This window comes from Rattus norvegicus, chromosome 8 (assembly GCF_036323735.1).
Source record: "Rattus norvegicus strain BN/NHsdMcwi chromosome 8, GRCr8, whole genome shotgun sequence".
NCBI lineage: Eukaryota > Metazoa > Chordata > Mammalia > Rodentia > Muridae > Rattus > Rattus norvegicus.
The window spans coordinates 56,029,057-56,052,240 of NC_086026.1; the positions used below are offsets into that span (position 1 = coordinate 56,029,057).

Here is a 23,184-nt window from a genome sequence, read left to right on the forward strand (position 1 = left end):
CAATGCTGAGGTTCCAGTGGGAGGGCTCCACAGGAAGGGTCAGCCATGGAGAGTCCTTATTCAAGGCCACAGGAGCGACTGAACTGGGAGGCACCAGAGGGCCTCCAGCCTCTGAGTTCAGCTTTCTCTGCTTCCAAGACACCCAATCTTTCCTCAAGTCCCATGGGTGATGGCAGAAAGCAGATGTCCCCTAGGAATCCCATTACCACTCCACTCCAGATGTTGTTCTTAAAAATCTTACAGGTCTCAGGCTCAGGTGGTGCCCTGGATGTTGACAGCTGGAGATGGTCCATTCTTCACCAGGCATTCCCTATCCAAGTCCTGGGCCATTTGATCTGAAGTGCATGCATTTCCTCATCAGAATCCTTCCCTCCCTCCCTCCCCCATCCCTCCCTCCCCCCTCCCTCCCTCTCCCCTCACTCCCCCCCTCTTCTCACTCATATCATAGGCCGCACCAAGTCATCTCCATACCACTTACCACAGTCTGGTGAAGGAGGCAAAGTCTGTGAACCTGGTAGATGAGGACACCTAGGCGGTGTGTGGAGGTGGACAGTGGTCACACGGGTGAGGGAGATCACAGGGGAGGGAGGATGCTTGCCTAAGCTCACATAGGTAACAGTGAGCTCATGCTTTTCCCTCTATCCAGACAGGGACGGAGTGGCCAAACCAAATGAACTAGAATGAAGTCGCCATGGCCTTCTGGTACAGTTTGGATGCTGAGTATCTCCCAGAACTGCATATATTAAAGGCTGTATCTGGATGCCGATGTTGGGAGGCCCTGTGGATCTTTAGGCATTAGAGCCTCAAGAGAGCTCAATAGTCATTGGTGGCTGTGCCTTCCATGGGTCCCCCATTCCTCGTTCTCTCTCTTATTTCTGGCTGCAAGGTGAACTATTGACCCCAGCACACTTCCCATCATTGCCAATCAGGACACCCAGCATAAGCCCAAGGCAGTGGGTCCATCTTAATCATAGACCGGGACTTCCCAAAATGAGGTAAAAATAGACCATTTCCCTCCTTATTAGAATGTTAAGTGTTCTGTTTCAGGGGGAGAAAGGCTGACTGGTACCCTCCCCTCAAGAAACTCCAGGTATATCATCCATTCTAGAAGTTATCTCCTGTTTTAAATAGATGGGACTTTAGGAGAGAGTGGAGCCTTAGAAAGTGAAGAGAGAGCCAATGATCTCCCCTCCCCTTTGCAGTCCCTAAGTGTGAGTCACCCTGAACAGCATCTGCTTCCTGACTACCCCTGTCCTGGGAATTCAGCTCTGAACTTGTGTTGGCCATCTCTGAGGACCTGGCAGAGGCTCAAGGGAAGCAAACCCCAGAGGACCCAGATGCTTTTCTGTCAGGTCCAGCTGCCCTGAGAGTTGACGGTTTGACAAGTGGCATTAGCATAAGAACCTCCACAGTGGCAGCTGCCAGCTCTGTGCCAGAGCCTACGGTGCCCCCGCTTGGCACCACTCACTGTCACAGGGGTGGATGCTTGCCCACCAAAGGTGCATGGCTGTCTCTCACACCAGCACCTTAGCCTCTATGCCTGAAGTAGGGAAATCTCTAGCTGTCTCCTCAGCTGCCCATAGCCTTGCCTCTCTCCAGTCTCCTCACTTCTTATCTACCTAGAAGGCTCTGCTCTATTTCTTCACAGAGTCTCCTCTCTAATCTGGATGCCTCAACTTCTTTCTATCCAGGGCAAGAGCAGGCTTTCCCAAGGTACTCCTTGAAGATCTTAGTCTTGTAAAGGCACAAGGGTCAGGCTTCCTGGATTCCATGCTCAGTGTCCTCCCAGGAAATGACCCTTGGGACCAGGAATGGAGACATTTGAGTTAATGGTCTTGTTAACACAAATGGCAGGGATTCCAAGGTCAAGTGAATGGAGGAGCTGGCGTGTAGACAGGATAGTGTGAAGAGACAAGGAGAGCTCTTGCTCTGGGAGTTCCCTCACTTCCACTATCACAGCAAGGTCTTAATGCCCCTTTTCCAATCTTTGTGACTCTGGCCCACAGATAGAAGCTTCCATAAATATTATCAGCACAAAGTAAAATTGGGAGAAAACGAAAAAGTATCAGTCACTGTTATCAAATAGCACAGGAGTCCTCTGGGCAGTACTGTGGCCAAGCTGTGTGAGCAGAGCCCAAAGCTCAAAGATCCAGTATCTCTTTGTCCCTTTTCTTTCCCTGCTTTGCCATACACCTGGCCCACTGCCCTCCTTAGTCCAGCCTTGAACCTTTCTGACTCTCTTCTTATTTGTCTGTCCCTACTCACAGAGCCTTCCAGAACTCTCAGCTAAGGAGCCCCAGGTACCTCTCACCACCATGACCTCTTGTTCTTGGTTTTCATTACAGTCATGAAGAATGAAATTGTACATTTTTGTGAAGACAGTTAAAATGATTTAATAGACATCTCAATATAAAAGCCCTCTTTTCTTTTGCAAATTAGTGCTATAGCTGGGGTTACTTATACACAAAAAATTTAAAATCAAATAATATCGTAAGATTTTGTTGAAAATTTATCTGGGCTGTAACTCCTCTTTCCTCATCCTCTAGTGACAATCACTCTGACTCTTGCCTGGTTCTCCTGTTATCTAGATCTTTTCATTTAAATAACACACTGTAAAAAATATGTTTTTAAACCCAAAATTTTATTATATAGTTTAATTTAGTTTAGTTTTAAATACATAAAAATTTCAAAAGGATTTTTGGTGACAAATCATAAATTCTAAATTTTGCAATTAATGTTTTTAAAATTATCTACCCATTTATCCATCCACTATCTACCTACCTACTCACCCACTCATCCATCCATCCATCCATCCACCCACTATCCACCAACCTACTCATCCATCCATCCATTCATCCATTCATCCACCCACCCACCCATTCATCTATCAACTCACCCATCCATCAACTCACCCATTCATCCACCCATATACCCATTCACCCATACATCCACCCAGCCACTCACCTATCCTCCTACCCATGCACCTATACATCCACCCATCCATCCATCCAGCCACCCACTCATCTCTCCATCAGCCCATCTAACCATCCACCCAGCTGTCCTACCTTTGTTGCATGTCAGTCAGCTGCAGATACAAATGCACTTTATCTTCAGAAGCTTCACCTTGTGTCTCATTAGAGGTCAGTATTTGCTTCTGGTTTGTTTTGTTTTGATTTTCTTTTGAGATAAATTTTGCTTGTAATGGAATGTGTAGAGTGTGAGTGTACCAACCCCTGGGTTCAGAGAAATACATCCTACTATGTAACTAGATTGTCACAAAAATCAGAAGTGCTCCATTGCCCAAGGGCTTTCTTATCTACCTCAGAGAGTGCCATCTGTTACCTTAGGAAGTAGGTGGCCATTAATGTGTGTTCTCTTTGTGTGTCCTTCTTTCCCTGTGCTCTTATCTCTGTCCCCCCTCTTCCTCTTACATCAAATATAAGTGAACAGCTTCTGACCCTATCTACCGACTTCCTATTATGCCTCAAATCTTAGCTCATGTTGAGTCACAAGGCTTGTCATGACTTAGATAGGGAAGTGCAACTCAACCTGGGCTATAAAGTAAGACTACATATTTTAAAAAGGCCTTAGCTCACAGCTTTGTTTTCCTTCCTATAGGAAAACACCACAATCTAAAAACTTCAGTCAGTGTCATCTTCATACACAACGATAAACAAAAACCTCTTTCCTGAGACAGCGCTGTGCAATGGTCCTCTTGGACAACTTTGTTCTCTTCCTCATTTCTGGTTAGCTTTTTTTTTTTAACTATGTAACACACACACACACACACACACACACACACACACACACACACACACAGAGTGATTTAACAGAACAAGAAAATTATATCACCCTTATTTGCTACCTGAGCAAATGTATTAGATAATCTATAACTTATTTTCCCCTGAGAAGCTGCATTCCATCAGTTGAGAGCGGCTTTCTCCAGGCTTTCAGAAGCCTCTCATCTCTGGTGCGGGAGACATCACCATCATATACCTTAGACCTTTAACGACCCTTTCAATCTGCAGACCAACATCTCTCAGCTTGGGAAAATTTTCTTCTATTATTTCTTTGATAATTATCCCCTCCATTTTCTCTGAACCTTTCTAGCATTCCTAACGGTCAAATGACCAACCTCCTGAACTGATACTTAATGTTCTCATTTTCTTGGCCATTATCTGCCTTTCTCTCCCTCGTATTCTCTCTCTTTCTGTTCCACTTTTGGGGAAATTTCATCTATTTTATCTTTCAAACCTTTTATTGAATTTTGAATTTTTGCTATCACTTTTAATAGCCAGGAGCTCTCTCCTGTGCTTTGATTGCCATGTATGATAGCCCGAATCTACACCTATCTGTGATCTCTCTGCCTCTCTGTCTCCCATCCACTGTTTTTTATTTCAGGTGGGAGCTCTGCTTTTATTTCTGTGAGGACATTATGTATACATATATGAATGTGTGCGTGTACATTTGTACATGTCTGTGATATGTAGATGTGGGTGTGTGTGCACAGGTGTATACATACATACATGCAGAAGCCAGAGGACAACCTTGGGTGTCATTCCTCAGGCACCATCCACTTATTTTGGATATCTGGACTTTTCTCTGGCCTGGAGCTCATTAAGTAGGAAACCTTACTGACAGGAGTCCCAGGCATCTGCCTATATCTTTCTACCTAGTACTGGGATTATAGACTAACACCACCATGCAAATATAGCACATATACTTATATATAGTTTTGATGGTTAAGTTTGGGTCCTCGTGTTTGTAAGGACAGAACTGTACTGGCTGAGCCATCTTGCCAACTCTTGTGTTTCCAGTTTTCTTCTACTCTTCTATTGCCTCAACTTCTTCTAACTTCCTTCTCTTCCTTTCAGCTTGAGTGGCATCATGATGATATAATATATATTGAGATCTATAGTAAGAGTTCCTTGGTTGCCCATATCTGAGTGAAGGAGTCCTTAAGAAAACCTGATTGGGGATCCAAGAGATGGTTCAGTGGTTCGAAACACCTGCTGCTCTTCCAAGGGACTTGGATTCCCAAGACCTTCATGGTGATGAACAACTGCCTGTCACTCCAGTTTTAGGGAATCCAATGCCCTCTTCTGGTCTCAGCAGACACCAGGCATGTGAGTGGTGCATATACATGCATGCAGGTATTCACACATACACAGAATCAAAATAAGTAAATCTTAAGCCCTAAATAAAAGTTAGAGCATTACTAATTCCCTATTATGTTTTTTAAAAACAAAAATAGAAAAAGAAAATCCGATTTGCAGTTCTCTGGGCATGAGTGGGTCCCATCCACTGGTGGGTTCATGAGATGAATAGTTAGGGAACTGACTTTCCTTGGAAGGACAACCCTAGATCAGTAATGTCTTTCTTTCCTTAAGCCAACTGGGGGAGGGGATCAACAGTGGCCCTGTGGTGCATAGGTTGTCCTGATGATGTCTTCGATGATGTCTTCCTTCTGTCTGAAAAGTGCCTTCCCTCCACTCATCTTCTGAGAATGGCTCCTCCCTCTCAGCCTGGGCAGAAAGAGAGACGTTTGCTTGTCTGCACAGGTCAGGTGAACAAGCTTCAGAGCTAGCCTTCTGTCTCTCCCACAGTCCCCCATGTCAACCACCCCTAGCTCCTCAGGCCTCCTGGGATCCACAGGGCATGACTTCTTTTCCACCCACATTTTCCTTCTCAAGCTGGCCATTCAGACTTCTTCCATTCTGTTAAGACAATTACCTGAGAGCATGTGCTTAGATCTCCCCCCAAATAAGACATTTCCTCCCAGTTTCTGTCACTTCCCTGTCCCTTTTCTTGGTGGGATGTTGGTGTCCTGAGTCTCACATTAGTGGGACATCAGGAGGGAACTGTGATAAACAATCATGGCCGACCTTCCGGATCTAACCTGACGTCTGTGGACCTAACATCTACCTTCCCCACAGCCTAGCACAGCCCTGAAGATAGACCCTTACCAGCTTCCTTTCTCGGCATTCTCAGCACCAGGCAGAGTGCTGGACACACACTGACAGCTTAGGGAATAGTGTTGACGAAATAAAAGCATGGAGGCAAGGAGGTTTTACAGGGAAGAGTGCTTGGTGGCATAAAAATCAGGACTGAGTTCGGGGCTTGGCAGTGAAACTTGGCCACACTCAGAAAAAAACCAAACCAAACCAAATCCCCTTAGTTCCATCCATTCAAATATTCTGAACAGAATCCCCCAACCAGGCAGGTGAAGGTCCTGGTGAGCCCAGGAGCTCAGAGGCAGAGTCTGGCTCCAGCGTCACCCTGACCCCGCCCCCCTACACACACACACACACACACACACACACCGGCATGCAGTCCCACTCACTCTCCACCCGGGGAAGGGCCTTCTATCTCATGCCTGCAGGGGAAGGAACCAGAAGCCTCCATTCTAGAAATCTGGAGTAGAGAGGGAGGAGGAAGAGGAGTGGGTGAGGGGAGAGACAGGAGTGGGAGGGAGGAGGGAGCGTTGGAATAAAGGAGGAGGAAGGAAGAAGGGTAGAAATGGGAGGAAAGGGTGGGAAAGGGAGGAGCAGGAAGAAGAGGCAGAGGAGGCCTCGAGAGCCAGCACCAAGCACTGATGCTGGATGAGAAGCTAAAAACACAAGGCTTCCTCCCCACCACTGTCTTAATGTAGTTTTTTTAAAATAAGGCAGCCTCTTTCTAGTTCTCCCCTTCCACTGTCATTTATTTCAGTTTTTATCTCCACAACAAAAATTCCTTCCAACTTTCCCCCCCTGTCTCCCTCTAATGCTCTTCACTCTCAAATGCTAATAACCTCCAGCTGCAAACGGCTTAGAAGTGGCTCTAGATTGTTTGATCTTTGGCCTGTGATCCGCTTTCATCTTCTGCTTTCAAATGTTACTTTAGATTTACTTTAACCTATTAACATGCTTGGTATTCATAGACACGCACACTCCAAAGCAGCTTCTAAGCTCCCCCCTCCTCACCCCCTCCCCATTTCAGCCAGGCAGGAAACTGAAACTCCCAACGCAGACCAGAACTTTCCAGTGCTGGGTGGAGGAGGAGGTCTGAGAGGCAAGAGACTGAGTCTGAGGAGGCTATGCAGGAGAATGGTGGGAAGGGAAGAAAAGGAAAAAGAGAGGAGAGGATTGCAGAGAAGAAAACAGAGAAGAGAAGGCAGAACGAGCCCGCGCAGGGGCGTGGGGAGAGGGGCAGAGAAAGGGACCAGGGCCACAAAAGCCAGAAAAGTGTCCAGGACTGGCAGTCTCCCTGCTAGTTACACGCAGTCTAAATCTGCGCTCTCCAGGCAGAAGATGGGGACCCAGAGCCCGCTGAGTTAGCGCCCGAGATTTCCAGCTTGTGTTGAGCTGGGATGGCTGGCGTGTTGTTTCCACAGGAAATGAGAGGCATGAATATGGATGAAACTCCTCACCGAGACCACAAGGGTACAGTTCAATTATTTGCCATATAAAGTAGCACGCGAGGATACTTGGTGCTTGATCATTTCTTCTGTGTACAATTGTGTGTGTGTGTGTGTGTGTGTGTCTGCGCATGTAGGGGTGTGTGACTGTGACAGGGTGTGAGGAGGTGGCTGGAGAAGGTTCCCCAAGCACCTACGGGAGATCCTTTGAAAGGCATCATGTCATTCTGTCCCTTCTTGAATGCTCCTGTGACCTGAGCCCTGGAGATGATATGGGTGAGGGGGCTTCCTACTTTTCCACTTGCACACTACGGCAAAACACACATGCACTCACTACACACACACACACACACACACACACACACACACACACACACACCACACACACACATATATGTGTACACACACTCACACATAGACACACATGCATATACACACAGACTCACAGCACCACAACACACACACTCACTCACAGCATACACACACACACACACACACACACACACACACACACACTCAGTCACTTTCCCCACAATAACTACAGCCTCCAAATTCACCAATAGACAGAGGCCCAGAGGACGACTGCTGATCTTAAATGCTTGGAAAGCCTTGAAGCGGAAGGAATCCCAAGCCCACCATTTCCCCAACTCTACTCTATTGTCTGGGAGAAGCAGATGTTTCTGTCTCCTCTGAGCAAAACCTGGCTGGCTGTAGAAAGACTCCAGAATCCTCCTAGCACTCTCTCTGCAGAGGAAAAGCCACTGAAAGGGGCAGTGGAACCTCATTTGTAGTTAGAAGTCTCGGGTGCAAGTCTCAGGCCAGTGACTCAATGTCTCACCTCAGCTTCCTCATCTGTGAAATGGACTAACACCCCTCCTTGAGCTGGGCTAACAAAAATAATCCCAGTGAGGCTCTAACTGTAAGTCACACAATGCTCGTCATGTAGCAGGTACTGTCTAAAGTGCCTTATAAATATTAACTTTCATAATCCTCCGTTAATCCCGCTTAATCCCCCTTTAACCCTATGAGGTGGATACTGTTATTAGTCTCATTTCCTAGATAAGGAAATGGAGACACAGAAGGTTTAAGTAATTTGCACAAGGTCACACAGCTAGGGCTATTATGTTCATTTTAGACTAATTAGGCTGTAGGGGTCAAATGAATTCATCAATTACCTCATCCCGTTCCTTGACATGCCTTGGAGATGGGGCCACTGCTACTAGTTCATGTCGAAAGGAGCGGGCCAATCTCACCCTAGAAATCCAAGTTCATTGCCACGGAAACCCAAGTTCCTTAACATGTTCTGACGTGAGGGCGGATCTCCCAGAACAGGACTAACCTTGCTGTTATTATCATTCATGAGTATCGGTGAAGCTGCAACATGAGGAACTCTTGTCTGGGCAGTTAGAAGCCAGGTGCTAAGGAAAAGGCAGTGTTCCTAGGCTGTCTTCTTGCTTGAACCTTCTTTAGGTTCTTGAACCTGTCTGTGACCTTCCTAGTGTGGCAGGTAGGTTGCTGTCCTGTACAGGAAGAAGGACAGAAGCTTCCCTGATGGACCCACAGCACAGGGGTCCTAGCTCAGTAGATTCTCTTCTGTGTCTTGACTCTTTGGTTTCCCATGATGACGAGGGCATTAGCTCCAGGACTAAGAGACAGGCGATCCTGGCTGGGCCCACCCATAGGTTACTCTGGTCCCTGAAGCAGTAGATCCACCCACTTGAGATCCATCGACAGCCATAGTCTTGCTCAAACATCACTGACCCCGCCGTCTTGCAGACCTTGAGTTTAAGTGACTTCAGCGTGGTCATACAGAATCTCCTTGTCAAACGCAACAGCACATCCCTTGGCACTCTACAGTTTTACCATGATCATGGTTGAGAGTTAGGCTAGGAAGTCATTTTGTAGGCCTCCTGCAACTGACACACCCATGACTCCACATTTTCTGTAAATGTCCTGGACCTGGGTCTGCTGGTGATCTGGTGGAATCTAGGTTTAAGGTATGGCTTCTTCTTCTCTCTAGACACTCTCTCCTCTAACTTGCCCAGCTCTCCATAGCAGTGGCCTTCATGGTGCCAGAGCCCCTTGCCAAAATTGAACTCGGCCTTTCTATGTATGCACCTTGTGCCACCATGTATTCAGCTGACCAAGGCTTCCCCATCTCCTTAAATAGTGTGGTGTTTTTAACGAGTGGTGACTTCTGGATGACAGGGCCTTGAGAGTGCAGTTCTCTTAGAAGGATCTCTTTTTACACACTGACTTCCCATACAGCCCACTGAGGTCCCCTGGGAAAGAGCTGAATGTCAGGCAGAGCTTCCAAGTGAGGGGCTTAGCGAAGGCACATGCTTGCAGGGAGGGAAGGGCATCCGCACCTTTCCTTCCACTGATAGCATAACTCCAACTCTGTCACTGTTTACAAGACAGTTCTGAGCACCGTGGTCAGAATCCAGATGTGCCTATTCTGGGCCGCAATGAGTGCCCAGCTTCTGTTCTCTGCAGTGCGAGGTCTCCTACCTCTAACTCAGAAGATGGGACTGCAGGCCAGGAAGAGCAAGTCTCCATTTTGGTGTAGTGGTGAGAGCAAGGCTGGGCTAATCAAGGTTCTGTTTTTGCAGCCACTTGGCATCCGTTGGTGCCAGGCCCAGCAGGGAGAAGCTCAAGGAAGCTGGGAGGGGCTGTAGGCACAGAGGAAGTGAGCCCCTTTCTTCACACCACCCACCAGCCCTCAGTTACTGGGAAGAAGAAAGGCAAATGAACCCAGAGCACAATACCCAGAATACACTGCCACTCTTGCTTCCTAGGGGGCTTGCTGTAAGTTAAAGCTGGGCTCCTCCTGGGGGCTGACATTTTCCCTGGTTCAAACAACATCTGTGCCTCGCTGAGCTTGGCAAAGGTGAAGGAGTCAGTCACTGCCATTATGAGACAGAATGGAGAGCCACCCCATGTCCCTGCCACCCCCACCGAGGGACGGTGGGCAAACCCACGCAGATACCCACACATGTAGATATATATGCCCCCCCCCATGTTATACAACATGTATAACTGGAGATGCTTCTCACACTCACCTGTGACTCTAACAAGCTCCACGCCTACTGATGTGCTGTGGTACAAGTATGCTCTTCCACAAACCCTTAGGCTTATACAAGCACACATGTTTACATGCATGTGTTTGGCGCGAACAGCAGACAGGTTCTTGCAACTTGTCCACCCTTGTTCTTCCCTACCTCAGGTCACAGCCCCTTCCCTGCCACTTGCCTCCACGCTCTGACTGGGCAGCGACAGTAGGGGCTGCTGAAGATTCAAAATAAATGCATTCTCTAAGAGGGACCGGCTTCCCCTCCAGGCTCTAGGCCAAATCTCCAAATGAAATCAGGCTGGGGAGAAATGAACAAGTGAGATGCAGAAAACAATGTGAAGAAGAAACTCTGAAGATACGAATAATAATAGAAAAAAAGGTGAGTTATTTTTCAGCTCACTGGCTTTCTGAAAAGTAATATAAAGTTGGCCAGTGTCTTCTTGGAATCGACCTTTCTGAGCCGAGACCCAGGCCACACGCACATCTTTTTCCTCTCTTTCTATTACCCGAAATTTGTATGGTTTCATCTCCTCTGATTCTCTTTCATTTGTGCGCCTGTGCAAACCCCTGTGTCAGGGGCTTGTTCCTAACCTGGCAGGCCCACCAGGCTGCCAGCATTCTTCCTGGGCCTCCTGCAGGGCTGAGAATTGAGATCCTCCCAGGGCCTGCAGCCTTCCTGCTCCAGCTCCTCCACCCACCTGGCCTCCAAGCTGTCTTTGTTCCTTAGAGGACTCTCTTGTTCATTCCTGTAGACTGTCCTGTTCTCTCTGTGGGCTTAGGGGACAGGTCCTGGAGCAAAGCCGAGCCCAGAGTCTGCTGCACCCTGAAGCAGAGCACATTCCTGAGGAAAGAGTGTGTCCTCTTCAGTGTGGCTGCTTCAAATTTTCTAGGATAAAGATTCAGAAGGGGCCAGGGCCATTGTTAAGAGTAAAAGCATTGTTTGTTTGCTGCAGTTCCAGGGAACCCTCTCAAGGGAGAGGTGTGAAGGTCTTGCCTAGAGGTATTATTTCTGCTGCTCTCTCCTCTGTCACCTCCTACCCAAGGTGTGTGCACACTCACACATGCACATATGCACAAACACATGTGTGAGGTCTTCAAACATATCCATGCACATATACCCACACCCTCCTCAAACACTTCTACTCACCTATGTGTGTATATACTTTAAATGCATCCCTTTAAGCACAGGCATGTACCTTTTAAAACACATGGATGCAAGTACTTTAAATACATCCACACAGATACACATACATGCACATCTCACAAACACATACAATTACATGTATATACCTCTAAAGAGACCAACCATGTGTGTGCATGCACAAACACACACACACACACACATACACACTGAGATACATGCATATGTGTGTGCTGATACATCAATCATATGCACATGTATACACCTCACGAACACATGCAAATCTATGTGTGTGCAGCTCTAAAGAGACCCAAACATACGAATAACCATCTCTAGGTGCACACACATGTATTGACACATCTTGAGCACACCCTCACAGTCACTCTTATGCACCCAGGTGTACATTCGTGTTCTTCTGCAGGGGTGCCTTGCCTCTCAAGGCAATCCTGATACTCTTTTGGTAGCCTGTTTCCACTCTCAATGTCTTTCCAAGGAGGGTGTGGGGGTGCTTGGAAGTCCGAATCCCTGTTGACTTTTGCAATAAATGTATCAACATTGAGTTTCACTCTCCCAGCCCCATGTGATTCTTTGCTGAAAAGATAAGTGAAAGATGACTTACTCCATATCACGTGTGGTCCTGCAGCTGGACCAGTGTGCTGTGCTCTCTGGGTTCACCTCTGTAGCTTGTCTTTTGCTACTTTGGGGGTTCTTCTCTCTTCTACCCTTTTTCTTTCTCCTTTTCAACCCCGTAACACTAGATAGGAGAGAGAAAGGTTAGAGAGAAAAGGAAAGAGATCCCTAAATAAAGTGGGGGGTGGTTTTGGAAAGGGAATGATGTTATTGTTAGTTACTTCCGGCTGATTAGGGGCATTGAGTTCCTTGGGGCAAGTTTGATCTTTGCAGTTAGGATACCTAATTTCTTCCTTTTGTCTCTTCTTTGCACACGACTATGTAACAAACTACAACCAATGACAACCAGCAACCAACCTACAAACCTCACTTCTCGGGGCCCTAGCATTCATATACACCCCGCCCCCCAATTCCAAATGTTACACAATTGTAAGAACAACCTGCAGCTGGAAAAATCCTGCCCCTGCTAGAGCTGGAGGCAAACAATCATAGTCAGCTGCTACGGCCACTCTGAAGCAGCCCCAAAGCCCACACCTGAGGTTAAAATGAAAACATATTCTTATATTTCTGTGTTTTTGAAGAACCCCAAATTCCAGAATTTTTACCACACACAACAAGAGTTAAGAAAGCCTGCATGGGTAGATATTGAGTGGGGAAATGGAAGAATGGGGATACAGGGAAAAGTGACCAATTTATCTATCTATCTATCTATCATCTGTCTATCTGTCTATCTATCATCTATCTGTCTGTCTGTCTATCTATCTATCTATCTATCTATCTATCTATCTATCTATCTATCTATCTATCTATTTTTGCCAAAGGAAAGTAGAAGGAAATAACCACTTCTTGTGGCCTCCTTCTGTGCCAATGGTCCTCAACCTTCCTAATGTTGCCACCCTTGAATACAATTCTTCAGGTTCTGATGACACCCCAACCATAAAATTATTGTCATTGCTACTTCAGAAGTGTACTTTTGCTAGTGTTATCAATTGTATTGTAAATATCTCATATGCAGATGGTCTTAGGGTTACCCCCATGAAAGGACCATTTGGCCTCCAAAGGGGTCACAACCCACAAGTTGAGAACCATTGTTTTATGCATTTCGTCACCTCATTCAAATTTGTGAAGTGGATGAAGTATATGAGGGGCTCAGGATGTGTCTTGAGGGGTGGAGTGCACAGGACAGTGCTGCTTACTGACGTTAGCTCATTCTTGGCTGCTTTCATGAATGGACCCTTCCATCTTTAATGCTATTCTATCATTACCCTCACGATTCAGTCCTAACGAGAGAGGTATTGGCTGTCAATCTTACAGGCGAGAGTTATGGGTCTCAAAATAGGTGAATGACTTGAGTCTATCAAGTGAGCACCCCCCCAGATCTCAGTGGGGCACACAGTTTCTCCAGCTTGCCCCTTCTCAGTGGGAGTCGGTAAGATGCTCTGACTGAGTTAGTCTGGAATCCAGGCTGCTTCTGTCTGAGGCTTTGCTGCCCATCAGGTTCTTGGAGCATCTCAACTAGGAAGGAAACAGCAATCAAGGATCGTATGTGGCATCCTTTTTTGATCAATGCCCTGAGATGGCACATGTCACCTATGCTCACACTCCACAGCTAGAATATAGTCATGTGGCTGTAGGGCACACCAAGGAGGCTGGGTCACACACCCTTGTTTGGAGGAAGAAGGGGAGAATGCAGATATTGCTGAGCGGTGCTCAGTGTCACACAGCTGGAGCCCACTCTCAGACACAGCTCTTTGTCTTCTAGGCTCAGCGATCTCCTGTTCTATAGTTTACAGTGAAACCTTAGGCTTTACCAACAGAACTTGGCTCCCGCTCTTTGTCCTAGGTCTAGAAGTGTTTTCATGTATAAGCATATTAACAATCATGAGCATTGTGTTTGATGGCTATTTTGGCTTCTGTGTGCTCTGTTATATACACTCTATGTAACCTTAACTACTTCCTCATGAAGTAGATTGGCCATTCCACTTCAGAGATCCTAGGCAGCTCATCTGAGTTTGAGAGGTAAAGAGGCTGCAGGTCTAGGGCTCTTAAATCTCAATCTTTCTCCTTTCCACTACATTGCTATGGCTCCCATCAGACATAGGATTGGTGGTGGGGTAGACAGGGAGCCATCTTTTTGTCTAACAGGATAGGATACCCTGATGAAACTGCTAAAGTTGTCAGGAGTGAGTAAAGTTCTTGCAGCCTCTTTGTGCTGGGGATACCTGGAAGCCTGTAGCTGTTGTAGTTCATCTGGATTGATAGCCATAAACTTGGGAACACTGGGTCATACAATTTGGTTGGGTACAAATCTTGGATACAATCCCCCTCCCCATTAGAAGATGAAAAACATTCATTCCAAGAACGATCTGTAATTGATGGTAACTTAGAGCACATCACTTAAAGTTCCCGGAATTCGGTTTCTCTACCGTTTCCCTTGAAAATGGAAGACTGCAGCCCCCATTCTTAAGTCTGCATCACAGCCAACACTACAACCTGCCTCTTTTCATACCCTTCCTGCATACCCATGACAGAATAACCTTCTTTTTAAGCCACACATGCAATTTCTCCACACTACTCTTCTGCTCCATAAACTATGGCTGTCCTCTGCTATAAAATTAAGTCCAGAGCCCCTGCCTTTCTTTGGGCTGAGTGCTTATGTTGGCGTAGAAATCTCAGCTCATGTCTGGACAAACCATACCAGGCCAACATGGTTTCATGTGGTGAGGTTTAATATGAGGACGAGATAAGGGAGAGGGATGAGAGAGAGAAGAGTAGAAGAAGAGAGGAGTAAAGACTGGCCTTGAGCACGAGGAGGGAAGGGGGGGAAGGGGGATAGGGAGAAAAGGGAGAGAAGGGAGAGAGGGAGAGAGGGCAAGAGAGCCAGAGCAAGGAGCAAGAGAGAGGGGAGGGGGCAAGCAGCCCCTTTTATAGTGTCAGGCATACCTGGTTGTTGCCAGGTAACTGTGGGGCAGAGCATACCTGGCTATTGCCAGGTAACTGTGGGGGTGGAGCTTAGACAGAATGCTAACAGCTTATATTCCCCCATCCAGACAAAAAATCCTTCTCAATTCCCCTAAAACACACCAGATGCTCTCACTGAGATGCCTTTTTCACCCTCCTGTGGCCCTATGAATAGGTGGCCCTCCTTGCTTGTCCATCAGTGCCACCTCTAAAATCCCTGGGTTAATCACTGCTCACTTTCAATCTTATGTTGGCACCTTTGGGTATCCAGATAGCCTCTGTCCTGGAGAGCTTCTTGGTGTGTGGTCATTTCCACCCCTAGGTATGTAGACACACGGACGATCACAGACTCTCTGTGGTACGTAAACGGAAGATTTGGGGCTGAGGCCAAACAATACTTCAACTAGACATAAGGAGGCAGCCTTGGCAAAAAGCCCTGCAATTTCCCTGCATCTGTCTGCGGAGCTCACTGTGTTCATGAGCTGAGTTCAGATTTCCAAGCACGTTGGGTTGTATTTTCTTTGCCTACTGAGGGGACAAACCCAGGTGTCCCATAGGCTAACCTGTCAGGAGAAGCAAGTGGGTAGCTACCTTTAGGGAGCTCCTCAAATTAAGCTCTTTGGCTTTTTGCCCACACTCAACCTTTTTTTTTTTCTTTCCACAGCAGGCTGAAGCAAGTGAAGAAAGTAATAGATTGGGACTGGGGTGCTCAGGTTAAGTGGGCCGCTTTGTGGAGCTCATCCATAACCCTGCTGGAGCCCAGAGAACAATACGTTAATTAGAGTCGACAGCACGGCTCCCATCAGCCATCCATCCTGTCCACGTCTGTAGGGCCTTCCCCATGGACACACTAGCCCACTCCCTACTCTGAAAGAGATTTATTCATTATCAATGTGTGTCTATGAGAGGGACCTAGTGGGGACTGAAGAGGGAGAGAGGGAGATGTCAAGAGGGACAGAATTCGAAAGAGGCTGATCCTGATCAGCTGGCAGAAGATCAAGGGGCGTGTTTGGGGGCTGGAGATGGGGTGTCCCCAATTAGGGGGATAAAACAAAGCCACCTGGTTGAACAAGTGAGCCAAGAGCAATGAGAAGAAATGCCGTGTGCAGGACGGACAAAGTCTTGGCCAGGTTTGAACACAGCTCCCTTTAAGGCCGGAATGGTAGAAAAAGGAAGTCACAGAAGATGATATCCTTTTCCCCTAGAGCTGTGTATCTCCAAGATTCTACTTCCAAAGCACCCAAAGATGCCCACCAAAGGAAGGAGTGACACCCAGAGTAAGCAGAGGAACCAAGGTCAAATGTCAGGGGGACTCACTTACCAAGGGGCTGAGAGAAAGAGGACTCAGGAAGGCCAAGCATGGCTTCTAGAAATTTATTATTTTATTAGTATTCAACACAGGAAGGTTTTTTTTGGAAGAAAGTGAGCTATATCTCCTTGTTTCTGGGTTTTGTTACTTGTGTATTGCCAAGAATTTTAGAGATGACATAACCAGATCTCTTCAAGGTGGCATAGGAGCCTTGGGGTTGATAAGTGAGCAGGTTGGAGATGACCAATCTGACCAGTTCCCTCTCCTCTCCTCCCCTCCCCTCCCCTCCCCTCCCCTCCCCTCCCCTCCTCTCCCCTCTCCTCTCCTCTCTTCCCCTCTCCTCTCCTCTCCTCTCTCCTCTCCTCTGCTCTCCTGTCCCCTGTCCTGTCCTGTCCTCTCCTCTCCCCTCCCCTCCCCTCCCCTTCCTTCCCCTCCCCTCCCCTTCCCTGCTCCCCTCTCTCTTTCTCTGCATCTGTGTGTCTCTCTGTCATTGCCTCTGTCTTTCTATGTGTCTAGTCTGTCTCTCTTTATATGTGTGTGTCTAACTCTCTCTCTCTCTCTCTCTCTCTCTCTCTCTCTCTCTCTCTCTCTCTCTGTGTGTGTGTGTGTGTGTGTGTGTATCCAGAAGTCAATATTAAGAATTTCCCTTTATTGCTCCATTTTATGTTTATTGAGACAAAACTCCCTCACTGAACCTGGAGCCCACCAATTTGGCTATAGGTCTGGCCAGTGACCTCCAGGGAACTCCCTGTCTACCTTACCAGGATTGAGATTATAGTTTCTCACCACATACATCTTTTTACATGGGTGCTGATGATTCAAAATCAAGACTTAGTGCTAGCATGGTAAGCCCTTCACTGAGTCATCTCCCCAGGCCTCGGTCAGGGAACTTTGATGACCTTTAGTAGTCAGTAGTCACTTGGGATGAAGGACAGTTGAACTTGTGCAGGACCTGTGGCTTTGCACTTTTAGCAGGCTTCCAAACTACACCCCTATTTCTGCTGTGGGGAACCTTAGCTTGAGAAACACTGGCCAGATGATTTCTGAGGCTTCTGATTCCCACGTCCTATGACTCAGTCCAGCCTCAGGACAGAATTAGCTACCCCTCTGTCACTCATCTTCCAATGGTGGGAAGACTCATGTTTGTGGTGTCTGTGTCTCTCCCAAGCGGACGGACTTTTCTCCGGTCATTTCTGAATTCTCCCAGTCCAGGCAGTGAATGTCACGTTCTGTTCCCAGCAATTCCTGAATGGATGAGAAAAGCCCTACAAAACGCAGGGAAGGCAATTCAGGCAAAGTATTATCAACAAGATTTAGGAAGAAGCCCACGGAACACAGCAATAAAACTTGGAAATAACTATCCATTTCCTCCCTACAAAACGTCTCATTTCCGAGTCCATAAACGCTCCCCCCTCCGGATCCCAGGCCCATCTGTTTTGTAAGTGTGTATAATTATTAGCATCATAAAATCAGTTGCTATACCTAATGTAATTATCAGGAGCCAAAATAATATCAGGTAAAGGCAGGGGAGGGAGGCGGAGGCTTGCTCACTGCAAACTCAGACTGGTTCTTAAATGAGAGGGAAGTAGTCACATGAGAAGATAAGAATTCTTTATGGGGAGATTACACTTCCAGTGGAGGCTTCGAGACTGCTTTGAGAATAAGGCTGAGCTAGCTCATCTCCGAGGAAAGAGCAGCTACTTGGCACATGCCATGGGTTTAGCTGGTGTTGGGAATCGGAAGTTGGGATCTGTGCTTCCTCTGTGACCAATCTACAGCCTCTCTGGAGGCTTGGGGAGCATGCCCTTCCCTCCAGAGGCACTGCCAAAGCTAGTTCATTCTTTTCCATGCTTTGGCTCGACCTCCGGAGGGTTCAAAAGTAAGTTTACAAAGCTTGGCTGAGATACTAAGTCTGCGGTGAGTCCCTGACTCAGGAAGAACTCAGGCCTCCTGCCTTAGTGTCTGGTCACAGTGTCAAGGCTGGTTAGTTACCCACGGAATGACTGAGCCGGAGAGTCAATGGATGGAGTGATGGATGAATGGAGAAGGTACAGATGGTGACAGCAATGGCTATTACAGGAGATGGTAAGCATATGCCGGTTCCTCCGCCCATGTCTTATGGTGCTGGTGGGAGGTAGTACACTGCTCACCGAGGCATTCTGGAGAGGCTGGCTTTGATTTACTTCAGCATGCTGACCACTAGATCAGTCCAAATGGGACAGCCATCTTAGCACAGGGGTGGGCTCTATACCACCAGCGTACCAGCTAGTGGTATCCAGAGCTAAGATCCAAAGGAGGCTCTGCCTTCTCCAAGGTTCAGCACCTTCCACAATGGCATGGAAGACGACCCTGAGCCCTTAGAATCTTCTGTGCACTCGTTGGGCCAGAACTCAGTGTGCCTGTCTACTGAAAACACAGGCTGTTACCATTGTTGGCTGAGATGTTGGTCTGCCTTCTGGATCCATCCCTGAGGATTCAAAGCTGTCTTAAGAGGGCCTGGAGGGGAGGGGGTGACAGTTCTCAGTGCCTATTGTCTATTGGTTCAAATGGGTTTGTCAAGCTGCCTTAGCAATGTCTCATTTGCTCGTTTGCCAGAATCCAAATCCAATCTGATGGTGGAGGGATTCACTCTATGGCCCTGAGATCTGTGGCTAATGTGACCTCCCCGTCTCCTGCATCCCTTTGCTGCTGAGGACCAGGGTCCCTTCTCCAGGTCTAACTCCAGGAACATTAGGGATGGATGGGGAGTGTGTCAGCCAGAGGGCAGATGGCTGGGGTCCAGGCTGTTGTACTGTCACTTGTTTGTAGGGATGGTGAGCACCAGAGGCACTAGCAGTGCGATCTGGGAGAGGTGGGACAGCTGGCCTGGTAAACTTAAGTGTCTCTGCAGCCTTTAGAGACAGCTCCATGTAAGCATGTTTCCTCCCGTCTCTGTCCCTTGTTCCCATGCCAGTAACCTCTGGTGGTCCCCCAGGTCTCTTCATGCCTAAAGGCCTCTCTCTAGTCTCCATTGCAACTACACAGCAAGGACTCCCTCCTTCCTCCTACACTAGCTGAGTAGGTGAAGAGCAGGGGAGGGTTCTGGGAGCTCCTGGCCATGGGCACCACAATGACACCTTTCTTTCTTAAGGCTTCCCTCTTTCTTTGCTTCCAACATAATTTTTTATTTTTTTATTTTTTATTTTTTTGCATTCAGTACCTTCCAGTCTGGCTTGCTGCAATGCTAGGACAGGCCCTGCCAGAGCGGGGCACCAGCCAAGCCTCGGGGAAGCTTCTGCTTCTACTGATAAGTGTCCCGTCTTTTCCTTCCCCTCTGGCAGGGTGGGGATTCATGCCCTCCCTTCTGAGCTAGGGAATTAAAGCAGGGAGCTGGGCTTTGGCAACCGGCCTTCTCCCTGGCTCTAGGCCTGCACTGTCTCCATGGGTTTCTCTCTCAGACTCACTGTTGCCTGATTAAAAATGATTCGTTCTTGCAAGACAAAATAGGGTCTTGTCTGGAGTCCACCCCAAAATGAGATAGAGACTTAGAGTTCCAGAGCGTCAGAACTCAGTCCATAGGAGAGAGGGAGCATGGTGGGCAGTGGGGTGGAAGTGGGTTCCCACTTCCTGTGAAGGGAAGGGTTGCATGTAAGAAAATCTGTTCAGGCTGTCTCATGTCCAACCCAGCCTTACCTGTTTGAAGAACCACAGACAGGGTGCTCTCGAACCATGGACGCACAAAGCAGGCACAGTGGGTGATACATGCCAACAATCCCAGCCCCTTGAAAGCTAAGGTAGGAGAAGTGTCATACATTTGAGGACAGCCTGGGTTACATAGTATGTTTCAGGATAGCCTGAGCTACAGTGTCTCAAGCAAAACAAAGAAACAAAACAAGCCAAAAGAAGTTGCTTGACCTGAGGGTTTGGTTCCTGCAAGGCGGTTGGCGGCGGGGTGGGGGTGGGGGGTGGGTGTAGTCTGGGTCTTTGTATTTGGCTTCCAGATGGCTGCCTTCTCTGTCTTCCTACACTGATGTTCCAGCTTTCTTTGTTGGGGCTCATGAGTTGCATTAGCACGCTCAGCCGCCATAACAAAGTGTCAGCCATGATACAGACTAAGCAACAGTACTTATTTTCCTAAGTTCGGGAGGCTGAGAAGCCTGAGCTCGAGGTAGGAAAGCCTGTCCCTGTTGTCAGAGGGCTGTCTTCTCCTTGAGTCTTCACACAGGAAAAGGAGGACATCCCGGAACCTCCGGGACAGTACCATCACTAGCCCTGTCAGGTTAAGTCCTTACCTTCATGGCTTTCTTTCATCCCCATCATCTCAGAGGTCCTGCTTCCAAGTACGGTGACTCTGAGGGCTGAATTTCAAAATAAGAAAATTTCAGGGAAAAAAAAATTCAGTCCTTGGTGCCAGTCATACTGGGCTAGAACACACACTGATAACCTTACTTCAATGGGATTTTCTTGGTAAAAAAAAAAAGTGTCTATATACAGATACATTCTTAGACAATCAGGGGCGTTATGGTGTTAACAGAAAAATTGGTGGGAGACAATGTCACTTTGTAATACCCAGTTTCCACAGACTGACTGAACCCCAGTAGAAAAGACACTGTGATTCCTTTCCTTGGCCCTGCTTGGTTTTCTGGGAACATGGTACATTTAGAGTCTCCTCAGGGGCTCCCTGGGCTGAGCCTTGGTACCCAAGGCCCTTAAGGTTGTTCTGCTCAGTGTTTCCAGATTCACTCTCAGCTGCCACTGCTCACGTGGTCAGCTTTCAGAGTCACACCTTCACTGCCCAGCCACTCAGTCAGTAGAAGACAAACACACAGAGTGGTGTGGTTGTCATTTCAGGAATCCTTTGAGATGTTAGTACAGAGCCATTCTGAGCAGGAGAGAAACACATTATAAGAAGATCTGGGATGGGCCTGCAGTTTAGGGATCGGGGAAGAGATGAAGACAGGAGCAAGAGAAGGCAGGGCTGAAAATTAATCTAACTCTCCATCCTTCTGAGCTCGCCATCACTGTCATGAAGGAAACCTCTCTTCATATTTCTCTCTCCTAGTAGGATTATCCCCCGGACATCTCGAGCAAGAGATGTTTTAAATCTTCATTTAGAATACACAAACACTGGAACTTTCCTTTCTGAGCTAAGTAGCCCTTACATGTTCTTTGTGCCCCATTATTTCCTTGTAGAAACACTCAAGAGTGGCTACCATCATCCTGAAGCCCACACCGCACTGTGACTCTGAGTCATGGAACTGGGGAAGGGAGTGGTCAGGGTTTGGGGGTGCCTTTACTTTCATCCTTTCGGCTGATCTGTCATCTGTCACCCTGTCTGCTGTTGTTTCAGGACTCCCGTAGGGCTTCCTCCCATCCTTCAGCTCCCTGGCTAGCCTCATCTGTCAGTCAGTATCCTTGTGCAAGGGTTGGGGACCAGAAGAGCTCACTTGACGTGACAGCTAAGTGGTAAAAATGGTGCGGGCCAAAAGAGAAGCTTATGGACCAAGTGTATGCAGGTCATGTGACTTCACTCTGGGGGCACTTGCCCCTGCTGATGCTTGCATAGAAAGGCTACATTAGGCCTCACCATTTTCAAGAAGAATCTGGGGACTGGAAGGATCTTTGCAGAACACAGAGCTCATGTCCCTGCTGGTTGTCCCAGTGCTTCTCGGAGGCTTGCTCACATAGTCCCAGGGGCGGGAGGACTTTCTCCCAGTCTTTGTTAGGCTTTATAGCTAGGCATGCTGGGATATCTCTGAGTAGGGTGTGGGTCTTCTTGGATTAGGCAGGGCTCTCCAGAGAAGCAGAATCAACATATATATATATATACATATATATATATTATAATAGCATATATATATTATAATAGCATAAGGAACTAGCTGGAATGAGTCTCAAGGCCAACAACTCCTACATTGGAGACCCTGAAGAGCTGTGGGTGTGAGTTTCAGCCCAAAGGCTCGAGAGCCTTTGAGTTGGTGGTGTGGTTTCAGCTATAAAGAAGCTGAGGAAGTGTCAGGCAGAGAGGTTCTTTCTTCCTTGGGCAACAGCTTAGCTTTTCTACTGAGTTTGTTTTGCTCAACTTTCCCCTCCCTGTCTGGATGGGGCCTCTCTCACAGTGGGGAGGTGGTCTGCTTTACCAAAGCTACCAATTCAAACACTGTTACCCTGAGACATGCTGACACCTCTTAGAATAATGTTTGACCCACATAATGTTTGACTAAATATATGGCCTTCCATGGTCCACTCAAGTGTATAGTTAAAATAACCACCTCACTTCTTGTCTGCCACTCTCCACTAGTCTGGCCCTCCTTATTTTATGTTACAGGTGTGGTCTCAGTCCTTTATGAACCTAGAGTGCTCAGTCTAGCCATTTGCTTCGCAAAAGGGACCATGACACCCAGGTGGGAGACATCATTTCCACTAGTTGCCTTCTTCTATACAGTAGCTGTCAGGTCCTCTTGCCTCAGCTGGCCATTCAAGATGTCTGCCTGCCCACTTCTCCGTGCCATGCGTGTGGCCTGGATAGATGCATCTGAACTGCAATAACCAGAGATCTTAGAGTCAGTACCTGGCTCTCAGGATAGCAATGTTTTCTCTGTCCCACTCTTTTGTTAAACCCCCAGAGAAGCAGCTAGGGCCAATAGGAACCTGAAACTGGTCTGTGGGAAAGTTCACTGCTGTCTCGAGAG

The 23,184-nt window shown here is 47.5% G+C and overlaps 1 long non-coding RNA gene across 2 annotated transcripts in view; it reads left to right on the plus strand.

The window, feature by feature from the left end:
* Positions 1 to 7,049: 7,049 nt before the first annotated feature.
* LOC134480164 (uncharacterized) overlaps positions 7,050 to 23,184 on the plus strand; it is a 36,786-nt gene continuing 20,651 nt past the window's right edge. The window contains exon 1 of one of the 2 annotated variants that reach the window (XR_010054375.1): positions 7,050 to 7,424. This is a non-coding gene — a long non-coding RNA (uncharacterized LOC134480164). Of the gene's footprint in view, positions 7,425 to 18,065; positions 18,599 to 23,184 lie in introns of those variants that run through there. The other variant, XR_010054374.1, reaches the window with a different exon arrangement.